This window comes from Cygnus atratus, chromosome 1 (assembly GCF_013377495.2).
Source record: "Cygnus atratus isolate AKBS03 ecotype Queensland, Australia chromosome 1, CAtr_DNAZoo_HiC_assembly, whole genome shotgun sequence".
Classification (NCBI taxonomy): Eukaryota; Metazoa; Chordata; class Aves; order Anseriformes; family Anatidae; genus Cygnus; species Cygnus atratus.
This window is the reverse complement of record NC_066362.1, coordinates 84,847,843-84,862,436: the sequence shown is the minus strand read 5'-3', so window position 1 is coordinate 84,862,436 and position 14,594 is coordinate 84,847,843.

Genomic DNA, 14,594 nt, shown 5'->3' with positions numbered 1-14,594 from the left:
CTGCCTGTACAGTCTCAAGCCAATTCAGTTTCATCTTTCACGCAGATCTGTGACAATGACAGCATATGACCCCAAAATCACAAAGCAGATATGACAATAGTGACATTGCTGTTGTCACTTGGGATAACAGTAATAAACCTTGCAGAATCACTGCAGATATAATAGGCTGTTTTCTGTGATATTAAATGCACACACAGACTTGACTACCTCATTCCTCTTTGTCTCTGTGGTACGAGATTAAGAACTGATGCAAAGGAATTAAAGCCTATACGGAAAGCTAAGGGAATAATGCCTTCTTTTCAGCTCAGCCATGCCTTCAGTCAAAGACATTTATATTTGCCTTGTAAAAGCTTATTACAAGCCTCCACATCTACTGTTTCACTTCCAAGTCCATACATTTTGAGAAAAGGACTGGGATACCAAACTGAAAAGTTGTTCTACCTGGTAATACTAACGTATACATGAACAAATCAAACTCCATGAGAAGTTTTTAATGGTGACCAAAGCACTGAGTAATCAGCAGCTATGACCAAAAAGTTTTTGCAGATTTCCACTCAAACATTTGCAGAGTTTTCACTGTTTCATGTATACTACTTTTTATTTTTCTTCTTAATAGCAGGCAGGTAAATTTTTGTTTGTTTGTTTGTTTGTTTCTTGTTAAGCCAGTATGGAAATTTGCAGACAAGAGAAAGCCCAAGTCCTCTCTGCTCCCTTTGGCACTGTTGTTTCTGTATTTGCTGATTTGGTGTTTGTTCTTGGAGCGGTTGGTTGATCATACAGTTGTCACCAACAATACAGTGTGAGCAAGAAGTGTCAAATTCTCAGAAAGACTTGTGTGCATGTGTAGACATTTTTAATGGCTGAAAACGTTTTTGAAACCAGTCAGCTTCAAAGATGCACTTACCATTCAATTGCTGCTTTCATACAAACACAGTTTTAAGCAAAGGAGTTCATTCCTTATTTTGATGTAGGATCAGTCCTGCTTTTTTGCCTAAGCCTTATCCTTTGTCACATAGTAAAACTGACAGTATGACAAAGAAGACTTTAGTTCTAACAAACTTTGTCTGTCCCCCATTCTGACTTCCCATAAAATATCCAGCAAATGTCACTGACATTTATTTAAAAGTGGAAGAGATCAAACAAAAAATATAGGATATATAAAAAATATACAGGATAAAAAATATAGGATATTTTAAAAAAATAAGCCATTAGGAAAAAAAAAAAAGGAAAAGAAAAGAAAAGAAAAAAAAATAAAAAGAAAAAAAAAGAAAGGATAAGTAATATTTACAGCATTGTGAAAGAACAGAGATTCAGTTGGGGTGACCCAGTACTGCTTGCAAACCCTGTAACACTGTTAGCCTGTGAGCTAGGAGACCCAGCCTCAAAGAGGGGCAAGGAAGCATGCTTCTGTGAACCCTTTCACTCTCAGCCTTTCAGAAACGGAAAATTAAATATTAGAGACTGACAGATAACAATAGTGAGAATACTCCCCAGCTCTCACTCTCTTCTTCCTTCCCCCTCTCTCCCAGCTCAGATCCAGCAGATGAAGAACTTGCTCAATACCTGCTCTTGCCACACCGGCTGCTGTGGCTGCAGCATTGGCTTTGGCTGTAGCACTCCCACCAGTTCAGACAGAGTGCAGCACCCAGCAGAGCCAGGGCTCTCTGAAAAGGTCTTTCCTTTAGAAAGGAGACACGAAATCCAGGAGGCAGGTAGTGCTGTCAGCCGTAAGAGTAGCATGGCATGTCTCCTTGCTGAGGCTGCGTGCTCAACCTGTCTTCTCAGGAGACCAGCAATAAGAGGATGGTTTTTAAAAGTTTGACGGTGTTTTAAACTGTTCATGTTCACCAAGGTAGTGAAATGGAAAAGGAACTTGCATCACATAATTTGTGTATTACATCTTCTAGATAACTGTAAACTCAATGAAATGCAGTGCATATATCAAAAGCTTTGATGGTAGGCCTCTCTCACATTCACCGATGAAACTGGAGAGGAAAAAAGCCTCAAAATGTCACTGATAAATTGCAGGAGAAATTTCTTTCTCAGCACAAAGTACAGTGATGATTATGTACATGAAAGGCATTAATCGCTATTTGACCCCATCAATGGAAACCAGTGGTTGGTGTTGTGAACATTTCCTTTACTCTGTTCTAGGTTGTTTCTATCTGTGCAGGCAGAGAGTACAAAGGTAGGTGGTTTTAATGGAAGGAAAACATATCATCTGTAATGTTACCCGCGATCTTAAGAGTTGGCTTCAAACAGGAAGGTTGATGTAAGGAGCTAATGGATCTGCACTACTGCCCTTAAAGGGGAGCGGAGGACATTGCAGCTGCTGGCCTCTTTGTGTCTAGTTGGTGGGTTGATTTTTCAGGCCCCATTTTTCTACACTCTTTGCTATTTGAAAGTAGAATATAAATATTGGCATCTCTGACATTAACAGAGAAACAGTGGCACCAAGACTTCATAAACATGGTTGTTTTTGTTTGTTTATTTGTTTGGTTTGGTTTGGTTATTGTCTTTTGTTTTGTTTTTCAGTTGACTGAAGTGCTCTTATGGCTTCAAAATTGCACCTTCAGGTTGATGGCTGCACTCCATGAAATAATACAGAGAGTACAGATTTTCATTTCAAGCCAGGCACTGCCTGTTCTACATCACGTCAATGATCAGCAAAATAAGTCCTGGTACAGCAAGTTATTCTGCACAGAACAAAAATGCATTCAGCATGGCAGGATCTTATAGGATAAGGAATGTTTTTTATTGAGCAAACTGATATAGGTGGAAAAGTGATCATGTTTTGAAGCATACAAGCCATTCTGCTCTGATGAAAGCAGGTGTTTCTCATATTCATAGGCCAACATCACAGGTCCATACAACATCACAGCATGTAGAAATGCACTCAGGAAGGATATGTTCCCATTAAATAGTAGGAAAAACAAATCATTGTAGTTCTGTTGGAGGAAAAAAGGGTGCAAAATAAGCTTAAGATTGTCTTAAGATTATCTTTGCAATCAGAGAAGTCTCAGACTTAAGTCTGTGAAATGAAAATTGGTGACCATCTTAAACAGAGGCAATACATAAGTGAGATTAACCATTAAATTATTGGTTGCTGAGAGGAGCAGTCTACAGATCAAAGACTTTAATTTACTGGAATTTTATTTTACAAACAGGCAGAGAGCGAGACAGAGGTGAGTTGCTACTGGCCCTAGTTAGCTCCAATCCCCCAAGAAAATTGCCCAGAGTCCTAAGGACTGAAAGCCGCTTGGCAGTAGCAATCAATATGATGCAGTGGTTCTTTGATTGCTAGACAAAAGTTCAACGATTAAACTTTAATGCAGAATCTCAGAGCAGAATCTCTAGAAATTCTGATCATGTTAAAAAGGATTAACTAGAAAAACTGTATTAAATTTAAACAGCTCAAGGATGTAGAAGTAGGCCGGAATGTATCTAAGTCAATTTTATTAAAACTACACTCACAGGCAACTCATTTACTTGTAAGGGTTTTTGTGGGGGGACAATGTTTTAGAAGCCACAATTTAATTACTAAGCCACAATAAAAGCTAAGTGTTTTTTGCTATTCTCTGCTATTACTCATAATGCATGTAGAACATGAATTCATTTGGCAACAACATCAATTCCTGAAAAGGCTCAGATTCCCAGTTGCTTTCAAATTTGTTTAGTGGAGAATTTATTGCATTACCTATACGACGCATTAATACTGTATTTGTACATCTGTGTCTACCATCTTTTGTTCCTTGTACTTCAGTGGGGTCTCACTTATTTTAATGTACATTCCTAACTTTTAATAAATCAAGAAGAATTATATACTACCACTAAATCCAGAACAACGTAATTTAACTTGGCAGTTTCATCACCCATACTGAACATTTCAGCTCTACTTACCTCACATTTGTTTCCCCTGAAACTCCCTCATAAGGAGAATGACAATTTTAAGGAAGCAATAAAGTCATCTGAATAATCTTATCAATAGTAAAAATTAGAATTTCAGTCTGTGATGGTGTGTATTTCATAAATCATTATAATGCTCAATAGTCTCATTTGATTATATTATAAAGTAATTACACTTAATTTTTTTCCTCTATCTTACCTTCCTAACATGCTATCGATATCCATTCATGACAAGAATATATAATGCCAGAAATGATGGCTGTTGTAACTGATATGATCCCCATACAAAATCAAACACATCTTTCTGCAGACTCAGGCTGAAGACTCCATTTGGACCTGTGCAAATGTTTCTACTGGACTTTGATAGAAACATCTTAAAATATACATATTCAAGGACAGAGTTTAGACCCAGTATCAGTAGCTGTGCTGTTTTCACTATCAAGATCCTAGTGCCATATCTTTCCTTTACCATCAGCTAATCTTAAAGCACTATTGCACTATTAGGATCCCTTTAGGATTTTTTTTTCCTTGGCTTTTGTCACTTACTGTGAAAATTTCCAATCTGCTTGTGTCTGCCTTGGACTAATTTTTGGGGTGCATTGCAGTCTTCGGAATGAGAGGGTGGGGATTTCCGGACAAAATAGTTTAACTGTTTCTAGGGTCACTATAAGGGTTTCCTTCTGTTGGACTGAGAAACTCTAACTTTCATTTGTTCTGCAGAAGAAGTTTAGCAAAGTGGCAGTAGTAGCAGATAGTATAGAGTGCACCAAGAGAGATATTCACCATCATGTCATTAATATTTACATGTTCCCATGAAAAAAAAGACTCATAGACAGCCAAGTTTTAATATCCCAAAATCTTGGTTTGTATATGCCCAGTAGGCAGGTGTTAAGAGGAAGAGAATAGAAGGAAAGGGAAGGAACAGAGGTGCGCAAGGAAAAGAAGACTGTAGCAGAGATTGGAAGCACAGTACACCTTCAGAGGAGACAGAAATTTTGGGGTAACAGTAGAAGACAGTGGAGGATGCTCATAATGTGGTACTCTAACACAACAAAGAGCCACATAAACATATTGATGGTCTTCTAGTAATTTCCCTTAAAAGCTCCTGCAGAGATAATAAGAATGAGGAAACAAGAGAGAAGTCATGAAAAGATCTACTGAGTGAAATACTCAGATGGAGGCATGAATGAGATCGTGTTTTATCATCAAAACCTCTTTGTCCTTGGCTCACAAAATGACGAAGTTCTCTGCACAAGTATTGGCCCTAAAAAAAAACATATTGCACAACACTTTATAAAAAAGCTAACTGACTTGCCTAAGTAGGAGGCCTATCACCTCTGCTGTGCTTGAGTACCTAATGACTATCCTCAGCACTCCTGGGGAATCCCCATGCCTACCAATATCTCTCTGAAGCATGAGCCCATTTTTACATCAGACACAGAGGGACTGGGAGCTCCTAAAAGGGTTCATAAGGCCAGCCCAAATGCCTCTCTTTCTGGTCTGTGGACTTCTATCCAGTGAGGTCTCATCAGGAACCGACACATCTTACCTGTGGTGAACATTTTCAAAAAGGTGTGACCCCCTGTGCCCCATAACCTTGGAAAGAGACACTGGAAGGTTCTCCCAGATTCTACAAGCAATACAAGCACTCACACCTATGGAAACAAAAATCATGATGCAGGGACCAGACTTGTCAGTTTGACAACAGTGGAGAACTAGCTGCCTGGGAGAATGGAACAGCTCCTGTCAATAGCTGACCACCTTCTCTCTAAGCTGTTAGTGGCACCATAAACCAAGCCTCCGAAAAAGGCAGACAGCAATGCCCTGTTTTTATTACTTCATTTCCCACAGTACCCCGGAAGACATCCTAGGATGTTCTCACGTGCACAGAGACTTGTGTCTGTGCACGTGTCTCCCTAAGAGACTTGTTGAAGACAGAGGTGCAGCCACATGAGATCAAATGGCAAAGATGATTACTGTCAGGGACAAAGTTCTGCCATAACACCCATCCTTGAAGTCAAAATTGGTAGCCTATTGGAGAGATGCACAGTGTGCATTCATTATTGTATGGGCTTGAATTGTACAATTGTACAATCACATCTCCATCATTTTCCATCAGTTTTCAATGTACATTTTTTTTTTTGATTATATAAATTATTAAGATTATACTAAAACTGGATACCCAACTAAATCAAATAAAATGTTTTCTCTATTCTCTTTTGAACTAGAGGTTTTCCATTGCTAATTTATGCCACTTCTTTCCCCTACTATGCTAATCTCCCCAAAAGCTAATTCCTTGTAAATTGCATAAAAATATAGTACTTTAAGGTTGTTGGAGAGGAACTCATCATTAGTATTACTACAGTTATAGGCTTTACAATCTTTCCAACATTATAGCTGTCACACAAACTCACATAGAACAAAATGGATCTGAAAGATCCTAAATCATAGAATCATAGAATCATAAAGGTTGGAAAAGACCTTCAAGATCATCTGGTTCAACCATCACCTTACTACCCATGTCACCCACTAAACCATGTCCCTAAACACCAGGTCCAACCTTTCTTTGAACAGCCTCAGGGACAGTGATGCCACCACTTCCCTGGGCAACCTGTTCCAATGCCTGACTACTCTTTCTGAGAAGAAATGTCTCCTAATTTCTAACCTAAACCTCTCCAGCAGTAGTTTAAAATATGTTTTAAGGGAATTATCTGTGATTTTGTTTGGAGAAAATAGCATTGAAAGCATGCAAAGAAAAATAAATTAAAATGGCATCATTTCATGTGATTTATATGCACAATATACCTATTTGCAATTCTTTAAATTAACACACAGGAGGTCTGAATCCCCATGCACTGGAATGGTCTACAATGATTTATGGCTGTTTTTAACATCATAGCACTAAATTTCTATCTGGCTTTTGGTCCCAAAGTTGACTCGGTGTCATAACTTTGATAACTCTTATCCATAGCTTTGCTGTCATTTTTTGATAGAATGTTAGTATTTTGTCATCATTACTTCTCTGTAGCAAACAATCACATGTTGAAAAAGATACTGAAATGTCATTATCACGGGCTACTAACATAGAATCTCTTTCAAATTTGTATACAAAGCCATTTTGATACCCTGTTCTGACTGATGTAGTAATGTTTTACTGTACAATTTCATCCACTGATATTGCCAAAGGACAATATTCTGCCACATTGACTAATACATTTCTCTGGAAATAACCTTCTACTTTCAATGGGACTTGATGCTGTGTAAGACGCCATTCAGCACGAATAAAGGCATCAAAATATGGCCGAGTTATTATCCACATAACTTAAACCTCAGTAAAGCAATGAGATACACAGATTGATGGCTAACACCTGGGATGACATTCCTATCTTAACCCATGCTGTCTGACCAAAGGTTAGTAATAACAAGTGCGTGGTTTGTCATCAGACTGAAATACAGTCACAATAGTATGAAATTTCAGAATAAATATCTGCCTTCACTCTCTTTTATTCCCCTTGTGGTTTGAAGTCAGTTCCTTAAAATATTGTTTAATATGATTTTAGAGATTTAATAACAATATATTGACCAAGAGAGGACAAATGTCAGTTCTTTCTTCAGTTTGTTCTCGGTGGTATAGGTTTGTTTGAAAATGCTTTTTCTATTAAGTCTTACATTAAAAAACATCTTCTCAATTATCTCTGAAGCCATCAAAAACTTTCTTTGGTTAATTGGAGGTCCTCCTTTAATAATAGCTAATACAACAAGTTCTATGAAGCATTTGGAAATACCTTGAACATAAAAGGCATTACATCAAGCTGGATTCGATTTTTATGCTGTTATGTATCATCTTTCACACCAGCTGAATTACTAATAGCAACAAACTCTAACTTATATATGGAGAACATGAAAAAATGTTTGAATAATAAGGTATACTTATGTTATTACACAACTTTGAAACCTATATGGACATGAAATAAGAAAGAATATTATTGACTGCATAAGTACACCTGCACTACGCCGTTCAACTCATAATATATTTCTGAATAACTTAATAGAAAAGAGAATGAAATTCGTCATGATTCCTTTGGTACTTCAAAGTCTTTCACCATTGTCTTCGCACAAAATTTTCCATGCTTGCACTATTATTTAATATAAGACTGTAGTGGGTTTACGTGGCAAGGTTTTGGTAGCAGGGTCCATAGAGGTGGCTTCTGTGAGAAGGATCTAGAAGCTGCCCCATGTTTGGTAAGAGCCCCACTGCTGACCAGAGCTGAGCCAATAAGTGATGTTGTTTTGCGCCTCTGTGAGAGCATATTTAAGACAGGGAAAAAAAAAAAAGCACAGCTGGGAGGGTGAGAGGAGTGAGGAACAGCCTTGCACGTGCCAAGGTCAGTGAAGAAGGAGGGGGAGAGGTGCTCCAGGCATCGGAGCAGAAGTCCCCTGCGGCCTGTGGTGAGGACCATGGTGAAGCAGGCTGTCCCCCTGCAGCCCATGGAGTACCACGGTGGAGCAGGGTTCTACCCTGCAGCCTGTGGAGGAGACCACGGTGGAGCAGGTGGACCTGCACTGACGGAGACTGCGGCCTGTGGAAGACCCCCGCCGGAGCAGATTCCGGGCCGGACCTGTAGCCCATGGAGAGGAGCCCAGGCAGGAGCAGGTGACCTGGCAGGAGCTGCTGCCCGTGGGGGATCCAGGTTGGAGCAGTTCGCTCCTGAGGGATGGACCCCGTGGTACGGACCCATATCTGGAGCAGTTCTTGAAGAGCTGCTGCCTGTGGGCAGCCCACGCCGGATCAGTTCAGCAAGGACTGCATCGCGTGGGAGGGACCCCACAGCACAGGGGACGAGAGTGACCGAGAAGGAGCGGCGGAGAAGAAGCGCTATAGACTGACCATAACTCCCATTCCCCTGTTCCCCTGCACTGCTCGGGGGGAGGAGGTGGAAGAGGGTGGATGAGGGGGAAGGTGCTTTTGGTTTCTTTCCTTTGTTTCTCACTTCTCTAGCTTGTTAGTAATAGGCAATAAATCTTACTATCTCCTTATGCTGAGTCTGTTTTGCCCGTCACAATAATTACTGCGCAATCTCCTTGTCCTTATCTCAACCCTTGAGCCCTTTTCATCATATTTTCTCCGCGTTCCTCTTTGAGGAGGGGGAGTGAGGGAGCGGTTGTGGTGGAGCTTGGCCGCCCACCCGAGTAAAACCACCACAAAGACAAGCAAGTGTGGTAGATAGAAGGGTCATGTCCATAGGTCAGCAGCCTGGGTTTCCCATTGCATACTCATACAGAATGTGTACAAAGAAAAGACAACCCAGTGCCAAATTTTGTATCCATGAATTCAGATTAAGTCCAAAATTGTCTCCTAGGAAAACAGCGGCAATGACTTCCACTTAAGAATAAGATTCATAATAGCCCAAGAAGCCCAAAAGAAGCACATTTTAAATGATGTCTTTGACTCAGGGCTATAATCTATATAGGAGGAGGATATATATCTGGTAATGTACTCCTGCATTTAGGTGCAAAGTGAGTTTTTAGGAGGATGACTGACATATCATCATTAACCTACAGTTTTGTAGCTGCCTAGAGAAGTTTACCTGAGATTAAATGTACAATTCTCGACCTTCCTTAGCCAAAAGGAGTCTAAATTCAAATCTTTGAGTTCAAAGCTTTGACCTTCTTGTATGATGTCCTAAGAAGATATCTATCCAGTAGACATAGGCAGAGAGAAACTTCCCTGGCACCATATTGCAAAAAGAAATGCAGAGAACCAACAGACAATAGAGGGAAATAAGGAAAATTATGATTATAGTCAGTAATGAGGATGTTTATTTGGTAGCAAAACAATATTTGTTTTAACGCACCAGTTTTGATGAAGGCAAGTCTTTCATTTCATAGATGGGAGCCTGCATTATTAAGTTGTTCAAAAATTAGAGAATGACATCATCTCCTCTGGTTGCAGTTTTGACGGAAGTGCCCATCGCTGCTGTGGTTATGATGGCAATACACTGAATTTGACCAGCAGAACAGACTCTCAGAGCGTAAAAAATGGTCTTAAGGCGTGAAATTGTTGCCATTAGCTCAGGCGTGATGGCTGTGCTACTGGTTATATACATTAGAAGAACCTGAACGACTTAGATAGTAGAAGTATGGGTGCCAAAAGTATCTTACAGACTGAAATGGATGTTAGGAGGTTTATGGATCAAGATTGCAAGTGTTCTTCTTACATTGTACTTGAGGGTGTCCAGCAGGGTTGGTGTCACAAAGGCAAATATGTTTTAAACAAATTATGAACAACCTCAGGGAGAAAAAATAGAATGAGCTTAAATTTGAGGAAAACCACACATTGACACTTTTTGTCCTGCCATAATTTTATCTATGGAGAATACCTCAGTGCAATACCTCAGTGTTCTTTATACTGGCTTAAACTGTGGAGTTTTGCAGTCAAGACCTGTAAGGTCAACCCTCTTCAAATATGTTGAAACGTGCAGTGAACCAAATTATATTTTAATATACATGTGTATGTGTGTACTATACAATACATATATATGTGTGCATGCGTACTGACAATTAAAACTGAAATACTGTAAGGAAATAGGTATATCTAATAAACAGATGTGCTGGCAGTAAAATTGCAAACCTCACAGATAAATAAATTACCTCCATAATTACAAAATACAAACAACTCCATAAAAATAAAGAAAAAAGAGAAAAAAGAATAAGCTTATTCCTGCTAACCTATCTTTGGAATGAGATGCGAATGTAATTTTCTGACTGTTTTTGATGTTGACAACAAACAAACAATGGAAATTGCTCTTCAAATGAACCTCATACCAAAAAAAAAAAAAAAAAAAAAAAAAAAACTCTTAACTTGCAGATTTCATCTGCATCTGGTGTGATCTATAATGACAGGTATATTGACAACTCGATACCTTTAATTTGGTGGGAAAATAACTCAAGGCAGTCCCCATTGACTTCTCCTGTAACACATTAGTCACAGAAGAGAATATTTTGTGTATCTGTGATCAAGCCTGACCACTAATCCAATTAGATGGGATCACTGATTTGTTAGTTTATATTTCAAGGATTTAAATTCTTTGTATTTTGGATTTTTTTTTCTTTTTAATTGACTGACCAGTTGACATGATAGACTAATTCATATACTTAAGGGGCAGAATAAGCTTTTGATGTGCAGAACATGATCATGAAGCTCTGAGGTCTTGTTTTAAAAGTCATTCTTTCACTGTTCCTCAAATGGCACTGCGTGAGGGATTGTGGAAGAAAATCATTATAAAGTTGTACATTAACCAAGACACTTTCTACCCCTCTCTTTGATTTAGCCATACACTGCCAAACAAATCAAAGATAACACTTGGGAGCTGCACGTTACAGTGATGGATCTCTGGAGAGGAAGAGAGGAAAATGAAGGTTGAAAAAAAGAGGATGAGAAACACAGGGAACCAAAAAAAGTTTCAGCAAGTGTTGGCTCTGCTGTCAGTCAAATGAAAGAGAAGGGGCAATTTGATCAATTGCAAGCTCAAAGCCAAGGATGAACAAATAGAAGTTATCTCCCTGACAGAAACAAACATACAACAATTTTGATTCACCCGGTTGTTCCGGTTTTATTGTTATTTTATAGACAACAGCTTTCTCCCTGCTCTGGTGATATGTTGATGTACCATCTTGATCACACATACTGCATAAACTTAATGCATTTTGTCCAAATTATGTCCTAGAATTGTTAAGACTGAGAAATGAGAAGCAAATAAGGATGGTTTCTGTTCATTTCAGGGCTATTAAAGGATATAATCTCTTAATGCCTCAAAAGGCCTGACTATTGAACTTCAGCTACAACTAACGCTAATTAGAGGCCTGCAATACTTGATATGACTACAGAGAAAAAAAAAAAAAGAAAAAAAAAAGTTTCCAGAAACCAGCTTATTAAAATTGTGATGCTAGCTTACTGCAAACAGTTGCTTGCATGGGCATGTTGGGAGTGCTTGTGGAATGAGAGAGGGGAAAGTTGCTGTAAATGCAGTCAAAAGAAGGGGATGAATCAAAGAAAACATGGTGTTTTTCAGGAGTGTTTTTCAAGAGTTTATGGCAGAGTTTCTGCAACTTCCATAGCCGGAAATGACACAAGTAGGTAAGAAGTCTTGCTTCAGGAGTCACTGCTGATAATTACATGACATTTCTCCCTTGTGTAAATTTTCTGTGGTGACAGGGCAAGCATTATTTCAAGCTGTACTCTTGGAATTACCTGACTTAATTGCATAAAACCGTTTTTACCTGTGATGGTACATGGCATCCCTTACACAATCTTCACCACAAAATGTTTTATGCTGGAGTGAAAGGGCTGAGGGAAATACACAAAATATGTAAAGGGGCTGAGGGAAATACACAGAATATGCAAATGTATGAGTCATTACAATGGAGTATAGACTGGAAAGCCACATTCTCTGCAAGGTGTCTAAATACCCTTTATAAGATGTCTAAATAACATTTACAAGACCAAAAATTTGTTATTAAGTGGTCCTCTAAAACCAATGCAAAACAAAAAGTGATGCTAAAAGAAGTTATCTCCAACTTTACTTTGCCCTAGTAGAGTTGTGATACTATAGCGCGCTCAGATTGATGATGGAAGCATCTCAATTTCATTTTTAACAGGCTGCCTTGTGGAAATTTGTATTAAAGTGAGAGAACTCATTAAAAAGAGTAGCACAGAAAAGTGTTAAATTAATCTATGAACGTTTATTCGTGACTATCTGGCCTTGGAAGATTATTTGACATTGCATATGGATGTCAAATACTTGCAGACTGAACTTTATTACAAGTAGCTATCAACTCTAGCTTACAGCTATGACGGGTTTACACTTGAATACTTTCCTAACTATACATATGGCTTAACCATACCTTTATATGTGTAGAGCCTGAATGCAGAAATAACACTATGACATCTTTAAGAAAGTGCATATAAATTTTAATTAAGAATACTTTTTTTTTTTCTGCATTTGACCATGTGTCTCCACAAAAGCAGAACATACGCTTTGAAGCTGAAAGTGGTCTCTGTGTGTCCAGTGACAGAATATATAATATGCTAGTATTTTGTATGTGTGTGTGAGAAAGGAAACTGGTTGCATTTTTAGGTACGATCATTACAGCTGGTCTAATGAAATCACAGGTCGCGCATTTTTGTTTTGTTTTGTTTTGTTTCAGTACAGTAGTCCTTGGTAACTGCTTAGTGCAAGATGTGTCTGGTTGTAAACCTGTAAACCAGACTCGAGTTTTGGATTCAGCTCTCTTGACTGAAGCAAGATTAAAACTGGTTGCATTAGTGTGGCTTGCTCCACAATGGCAGTACTGGATTTCAGTATTTCAGGATTTGCTCATTACAGCCAATATCCCTGAAAACTAATAAACACTCAAAGTGTTTTCCTTAACCTGGAAATTGCACTGTTTTATGTTAGCCCAGGGATGTGTAGGATCCCTGTACATGAATCTGTCCCTGCAAAACCTAGAAAGTAGAGAAGGGTAAGCCCAAGAGTGTTTAGGAGAACTACTAAATTGTTGCTTTCTTGTTCTGCTTGCTCCCTAGGAAGCCTCCCACCAGCTATAGTCTCTGACCAATGGTGGGAACTCTTGATGGTGTACATCCTCTGAGAGATTCAAGAAATGTTCTTACTGGTGATATAGACACCATAGAGCTGGATGCCTGCTTAAGTTTCCTTAACCTCATTACTCTGAGAGAGAAATTTTATTTATCCTTTTTAAACTTTAAGTGAAATCAAATTTTGGATGTTTCCTTTAACAAAAATCAGCTTGCAACACTTTCCCCCACATTGGTTTTCAGCTTTAAAAAGTGAGAATTGATCAACTTAGATGAATGTGCATTTTTTTCAGAAGAAAATGTAGCCTGTGCTTCTTGTCTCCTCAGAAGCATTGCATAGCAAAAGTATGGATCCACTTCCTTTTGATTTTATAATGATTACAAACTGAAGTCTGGCAAGAAGCTACTAGGAACTTGATTGGGATTTTCAAAACAGATCTTTTAAATTGCTGGTTTTTTTACATTTTTAAGGAGTAGATGAGGAAATGCAACCTAAGGCTCTCTCGTATTGCTAGAAGCATGAAGCTTTTAAGCATATGTGGACTTAACATGCTATTTGTTCAAACTATATGCTAGTAATACATGATCTGTAAATAATGTTCACTTACAGACATGCAGTCGTACATCTTAGAATTATTTTTTGTGTCAGTAATGTCTTTTAATCTAACTTGCACGAAACAAAAAGAACATAAACTAAAAATAAATAGAGATGCAATTCATGTAAAGAATTCCTAAAACAGGCAGACAATTGGGAGCAATTTATTTACTCAACATTTCATGATGGTTTCATCAATAAAAGAAAGCATATTTTTCTAAAGATATTTGGATTGATTTTAATTATATCAGATCAGCATAAACCAGTCCATTTTAAATAGATACTGACATTCCAATATTCCACATCCTATTGATTCTAAATTGTTGTTTGAGAAGATAAAAAGGGAAAAGAAAATGCAACAGAGGTACACAACACAGTCTGCTCTACAGAACCAGGTAAATCGTAGTTTGCAAAATCATTTTCCCCTCTAATAGAGTCAAAAATGGTTATTATACTTTAAGGTTGCTGCACTTTATCTAATTTATTCTTCCATTC